Raw genomic sequence first — 7,394 nt, 5'->3', positions numbered from 1 at the left:
CTCCTGTGATATGCCCAGTATATGGGCTATTTTGCCTGCGGATATTCACCGCTCCTCAATGATCAGTTCATGGACGGCATTGCAGGTTGCCGGGTCAGTTGAGGTTTGGGCGGCACCCACTGCGGGGCTCATCTTCAACGGTGAAATTCCCAGTCCTCAAAACGAGATATCGAGCTTGAGATATCGAGTTATGTTTGTGATATGTCAGTGTGAATGTCTTTTGCTGATTTTCCTTGGAGAAACAAAAGCTTCGTGATGACCCGTAACTCCAACGACATAAAACATGCGTGTCCCTCTGCCAACACAGTCTCTGATTGAAAGATTAAGAAATACAGCTTTAAGAATCACAAACGCCTGATATTTACAGAGTTACATACTAAGATGTTAGGCTGTCATATACCCCCCCCCCCCCACTCATTCTTCTGTTTCACATGGAAGGGGGGGGGAAAGCTAAGAACTTATTAGCACCCCATCGTTTGTGGACAGAATTTATTTCTCCAGACTGTTCAGATAAAATGTCTTCCGTTTTCTTAAGGACATCTGACTTGTACACATTACAGAAAAAAAGTAACCGCTAAAAAATTAAAATCATTTCATTAAAAAATGTAACTAATTACAGTGACCGATTACTGCCCCACGAAAGTAATCGAGGAATTTGTTAAAAGTAATGGATATATTCGACGTTACAGTGCTGCCAACATGTATTGCCATTAAAAAACCAGAATAAATAAAATGAGCTGGTCTGGCTCTTTAACTGCGTGCGCTGCAACTTTTCCCACTTCGTTTTAACTGACAACTTCTTTCGGAATCTTCAATTAAAAATACATTAAATTCTGGAATGCCGAAGCCACGATATCCTTATGAGTCACGCCGTAGCGAGGGAGTTCGGAATAATTTTGTCCGCCTGCGGTTCTTTAACGTGCACCCAATGCACGGTACACGAGTGTATTTACATTTAGCCCCCATCGAAACGCGGCCGCCGCAGCCGGGATTCGATCCCGCGCCCTCGGACTTAGCAGCGCAACAGCAAAGTCGCTATGCCACCATGGCGGGTAGTAAAAAAAAAAAAGCAAGAGATCAGTTAAAGAAATAGTTAAGAATTTAACTGATAAGAAGTAACTCATTACATTATTATTACAGTCCGAAACAGATAGAGGTTCAAATCACATGGTTTGTAATTTCCTGCTTTCTCTTCTCATCATCGATCTCCTCGTGATCTGGTGGCATTTGAAACCTTCAGCCCATTAATTTTTCGTCGTAGGGTACAGACAGTACAGCAGTACGCCGAAACGTAAATATATATTTTAAACCATTTTGGTCGACGTATGCATCATCCGACCAAAATCGCCGACCATCCATCTGGCTGGCTTGGCAGCCTGCGGGTAGCGAGAACAAGAAAAGTGAAGAGGCTCAATGTGTCCTCGCGAATAAAGTCAAAGTACAAAAAAAAAATAACGTAGTTACCTTTGCTGACTTTAGTGTTTTGACGTGGATGCTTTGGCGCAGGTGAAAAAAATATTGATATTCTCTTCTGTGACACGACGGCACAAATGAACCACGACAAAAGCTTCGTCTCATCGAACCTCGCTACGTGCTTTGTCAACTTGCCTGATAATGTGTTGATTTGGCTTGTCTCGTCGTATGGTCCGATGTACGAGTTTAGAAAAGCGAATGCACCTTTGGCGTGAAATGTTTCTAACATTAAACCCGCAAAGTTCTGGAATAGAACATCTAAAACACGACTTTGAAAATGTCAATGCACATGTCACCCTAAATGTTTATGAGAACTTTATACCCGTAAAGTTTCAGAATTGAAATCCACGCGCTCCGTAGATTCCGCGGCCTCCGCGAGTGCCGCGACGAGCCCGCTCACCATCAAAACGACCTTGAAAATTCGTGCTTGGATAGGGCTTGTTGCGTTATGTCACTCCAGGTGCATGGGCGTTGCCACGAAATCCGGCCCGAGTTCGCAATGTTCGCGCTGAAATGTCTATGTCCTTACGAGCGTGAAAAAGACGTTCTAGACAAAAACCAGAATGATTTCCGGCACCGAGGGTTGTTTTGGTCGGCGGACATGACAGCACGAAAAAATTTCGGGGGGGTGGGTGAAGCCCCATAACCCCCGCCCCCCCCCTGACTACGCCCCTGCCAGTGGCCCCAATACCACATACCCATTCACACGCAAATACTCAGTGGCTCGAGGGGTACATGTATACACAGTGGCGCATACACCCAAGTTGGCGTCAAAGCGGTTTAGCTGAAGAGCGGCACATACCCAGCGGCAAATGCTCAAGTTGGTGTCACAGTGGTTTATTGAAAAGTGGCACACCCCTAAGGTACATATTCAGTAGACCCAGGGGCAGTGGCGTAGCTAGGTCGTCTGGCACCCGGGGCCCTTAGCTCTTCTGTCACCCCCCCCCCCCCCCTCGCGGGTATAGTCGAGGAAGGCGAGGATATCGACAATTTTCGGGTGTCTTCAGACGTATATGACAACCCCCCCCCCCTTATTGGCCCCGTGCACCCGGGGCCCACGGCCCCCCGGCCCCCCCTGTTGCTACGCCACTGCCCAGGGGTACATACCCAAGTTGGCGTCGAAAATGCTCAGTGAAAAGCGGCACATACCCGGTGTCTCACACCCAGCGACACATACTCAGTGGCCTTGCAGAGCACATACCCAGTGGCACCACATTGTGGCACTACATAGTGGCTCTACATAGTGGCCCCGGAGGCACATTATCCAAGTTGTCCTCGAATATGCTCATTGAAGAGCGCTATATACAGAGTGGCACATACTAATGGCCCACCCCAGTCATGCAATCTCGGTGGTCCCAGGGGCACATACCCCGTGACAGATACGAAGAGGTCCTAGTGGTGCATCGGCCCACATATCTTAGAATGCACTATCTTCGGGATCTGCCTATCAAAACGGTTAGATACCGGTTAGAGAAAACTAGGTTGAAATCAACAAGAATGTTTCGCATTAAAATAGTTGTATTAGAAATGCCCGCACCATGCAATTAACAAGCCGAGCGAACTCGCCGTTGTTTAATGGAGCTACGTAACCCCCCCCCCCCCCCCCCCCCGCCCAGCGTCAGTCCCTGCTCCTCAGATCACGAGACCCTCGTGCCACGCGGCCACCAGGAGCTGAAACACTTCGTCCTCATCGGCTATGACAAGGTCTCGTGCCGAATACCTTGCTGCTTCTCGACTCTGTACAAACGATTTGGCTTCTTCCGGCTACGGCACCGGTTACGGTACAATCGATGACATTCCATCTGTTTCTTCCATATTGTCTCTGCGGCGTAGCTTTGGTCGCATTGCATTGGTGCTTTGTTCAGAGGGACAAGCAAACACTGCCTTCTCGTCTGGATTCAAGATGACATCGTCGAACTGCGCACAAGGAAACAGAATGTGGGAACTCACTGACTACGAAATCCAGCGATCTCCCCAGGAATTGCTTCCAGAGTCTAGGCTGGTAGTCGTGGACGAAAGTGTTCGCGATGAGCTCACGTGCGCCATTTGCCTTGGCCTTCTCTGCAACACCGTCGCGACGAGATGCCTGCACCGGTTCTGCGAGGAGTGCATCACCACATCACTTCGCCGGTGCAACAAGTATTGCCCCACCTGTCGCCGCAAGATTCCCTCGAAGAGATCGCTGCGGCGCGACCATCGCATGGACGCTCTGATCGCCGTGCTCTACCCGAACGGCGACGACGAGGAGGACGAAGCGAGACGCGCGGCTGCACCTCGTGAGTCGTGGAGTAGCCAGCCGTTGCAGGCCGCGCTACAGGGCATGCCTCGGCGAGGAGGCGAGCAGCACGCTTTGCAAGGACCACCGTACCAATGACTTGAGTGGGCGAAGCAAATGGTCGCACGCAATAACAACCATTTCCTGTGTGTGTTTACTCCTCCTGCTCTTCTTACACATCCCAATGCTCGAAAATTTGCAGCATTTATGAGCATCCGCTAAAAGCAATGGGACAGGTATACAGTCAATCGGCTTTTTTGTTTCCTTTCTGAATTTTGGTATCGCGTGTTGGTGACAAATGAAAACGGCTAAATAAATGTGACAGGTGGAATATTGGAAGACAGGAATGTCTCAGTTTCTCCAACGGCTCCTGTCGAACGCGCGCTTGTGCAGACAGCTGCATAGACATGACGCCGTACCAAGAATAAGGAATTGGCCGCACGGCTCTCTAGGGTCTCGCGTCTTCTGCTTGCGAGCGGCGTTATCAGCGGTGTCTACGATGTCTTTTTGTACGCGCTGCGTAACATTAACCCCTAGCGTTCTGACAACAGCAAAGGTCAGAAGGGCTCTTAGAGCGAAGCTGTATAGTTGCACAGCGGTTTCCGTGCGACGGCTTCAGGCGCCACTACTTTTCAACTGCAGTGAAGCCACATCACTACGAATATCACTTAAGAGGAAGCTTTAGCTCGGGCCCAACTCCGACGCGTCCTATTCAAATACATGTAAAACGCAAAATAGTTTTTCTGAGATAACCCCTGGACCGATTTTAATGAAATTTGCTGCATTTGAGAGAGAAAGTTAAATTCTAGTGACTGTTGGAAGCGGAATTTCGATTTAGGGCTTGAATTTTCTTAATACAATTTTCAAATATTTGACCGTTTTAAAAAAATAGAAGCACGAAGTTTACAAATTCATAGCTCTGCATCACGAACTGATATCGCGGTACTGTAAACGGCATCCATTAGATCATTCAAAGCGGACAAATTCGATATGTCATTTTACGTCTTACGTGAATTTGTTACGTTGGTTACAACGGTTTTGCAAAAGTTGTATTTCCCTATGATTATTTTTTTATATTCATGTGTAACATATCAATTTTGTCCGCTTTAGATGTACTATTAGATGCAATTCACAGAATTGTATTATCATTTTTAGTGGTTGAGTTACAGAGTTGTAAACTTGATAGTTTCGTTTTCTGAAAATGTTCGATTTTTGCCAATTTTTAATAAAAAATTGACGACCTAACTCAAAAATTCGAAACCAACAGTCACTAGATTTTAAGTGTCTTTTAAATGCAACAAACCTCGTCAAATTTGGTGCAGTGGTTGCCGAGAAAAACGAATTCTCCTTCTACATGTAATTAGATAGGAGCACTCGAGCTAAAGCTTCCTCTTAATGAACTTTTCAGAAATCCCCTGTTGACTCCTTATGGTTTCAATGTAAAAATATAGTACTACGAACTTCAGAATACCGAACTTTTCACAATAACGATCGTTATTCAGGTTCCGTGTCATGTTAACAGCGCCTCAATACTACGAACTAATATAGCAAAATCTGGAAATTCTTGGATTTCCATGTATCCTTTACGGCAGCCGTAACAGTAGGCTACCAAACAAGGCGCAGAAAGTGGACGCCGCGTCGCACGGGTTCAGAAAACTTAAGACGGCGCCCAAACAAAAAAAAAAAAGAAACGTGGAAGAGAATCTTATATATATATAAGAATATATTAAGAAGAGACGCGCCTCCGTTGCTACGCGACGCTTACCTGGGCGGAGCATGGCCACGGAAAAACCGATGCGCCATATATCGGAGGCGCGTCTCTTTCTTCTTTCGCGCTTCTTTCTGCGGCCGTACACGTCGCACTATCACCTGACAGTGGAGTTGGATGGAGGGATGGATGGATGTTATGAGCGTCCCCTTTGGAACCGGGCGGTAGGTTGCGCCACCAAGCTCTTGCTATTATACTGCGTAATGTCCTACCTAGGCTAAATTTAAAAAAACAACACTATGAACTCCCACAACCAAATTTTCTGATCCCCTATTGCGAACTGTGCTTTTGTACGTCTCCGTTTTTTGTCGTTTCCCTACTTTGCTTCCACTAATCCTCCAATCGCCTCTTGCTAATCCCTATTGCCGGACATGTTTACTTTTCCACTGCTCTCGCTGAACCCAAGGGCTTCAAGGAGGCCAGTGGTGCCTAAATCGACCGCTGGGTAGACGTCTTCACATTCTAATAGCAAAGCCGCCAGGCGATGGGTCACGCCCGTGCCTTCCGCGCTTTCGTATTTGACTCGTCCGAGGACGACGCTTCGTCCGAGGGCGAAGCGTCGTCCGACAACCAGCCCCTAACGCATCAAGCGAATGAGGCTGCAGAAGTCAGCTGTGGGATCCACGGGAGCGATACCGGGAACACGCTTGACGGGCTCGAAGCCCGCCGATTATCAAACACCCAGGTCGCTGTGGGGGCGACTGCTCTCTGGGACCACCATTTCCCGGCGGCGTATTTCCAATTGCTAGTAGGTACAGCGGGGCGTGGCACTTGCGGAGACGACGGACGTTTGCGCGCATGCGCGAGCAAGAGCGGGTGCGAGAGAAGAAATGTGGGGAGTTTTGCTCCTTGAAAATACGACTCTGCCTAGGTACTACGGAAGAGTTTCTTGGCGCGCGTTGTATGCACTTGTCCTGAGGCGTGCCGGCATAAGTCGCGGGGCGCGGTAGTGCTGAACTTAGCATCGCAAGTTGGCGGCTGGCTCGACGGAATCATATTTATTCGATCATGTTTTTACTCGTGGGTTGGGGCTCGCAGAGGCCCCAACCCACGGGCCGCCCTGCTTCCAGCTTTGATCCCTCCGCTACCACTTGGGTGCCCCGGAGATCCTGCGCCGCCTGCTTTAATACAACCTCAGGTGCCCTACTGAGGCCTCCGTTTGCCGGTTATATGTGCCCTCCTGGAGCAGTGCTTGTAAAAAATCCGATCTATCGTCGCGACGAAAAAAGCGACCCGCGACTTATACAACACCAGTCAGAACATTGTCCCTTCAGACACAGCGATCACCAAGCGGCGTCCGCGCCCACTCCCTCACCGCGCGGGCAGCCAGCGGCGGAGCGTATAAGCCAACTCGACCGCACTCCGCAATGCCGGCATGTATAGGGGACAATCGAATACAACGCACTCTAAGAAACCTCCTCCGTAGTGCCTAGGCTGAGTCATATATTCAAGGAGCAAAAGCTCCCAGATTTTCTCTCTCGCGCCCGCACAGAAACGTCGAGCGCCGTCAAAAGTGCCACGCCCCGCTGTACCTACTAGCAATTGTAAAAGCGCTTTCCCGGCGACGTTTCCCGGCGACGGCCGCGCCGCCTGTAGGGTCGAAAGCGCAACTCTGGCGTTGGTCCAACTTCAGTCAACGGCGTAGAATCCAGCTGGCGCACGTGTTGTTATGAGCGCGTGTGATTCGAAACTTCTGAACCACGTGCGCAACCGTCCTGCAGGTAAACGCTCTCATACCGCTGTTTTACGATGGCAAATGTGCAAGACATCGAAAGCTGCCCAGGAAAAAAAGCGTGGGGACGGTGGTACTACTGCGTATAAGACTGTAACGGCCGCGCAGGGCTGCCTGTTCTCCGACTCTACATATTTCCTGGCCGG

At 49.1% G+C, this 7,394-nt stretch overlaps 1 pseudogene; it reads left to right on the top strand.

The window, feature by feature from the left end:
- The first annotated feature begins 3,409 nt into the window (after window positions 1-3,409).
- LOC126518719 (E3 ubiquitin-protein ligase RING2 pseudogene) lies at window positions 3,410-3,847 on the top strand (annotated as a pseudogene).
- The last annotated feature ends 3,547 nt before the right edge of the window (window positions 3,848-7,394 follow it).

The sequence above is a fragment of the Dermacentor andersoni genome, chromosome 1, assembly GCF_023375885.2.
Source record: "Dermacentor andersoni chromosome 1, qqDerAnde1_hic_scaffold, whole genome shotgun sequence".
Classification (NCBI taxonomy): Eukaryota; Metazoa; Arthropoda; class Arachnida; order Ixodida; family Ixodidae; genus Dermacentor; species Dermacentor andersoni.
The sequence above is the reverse complement of the archived record's forward strand: the minus strand, read 5'-3'. Positions and strand labels throughout refer to the sequence as shown.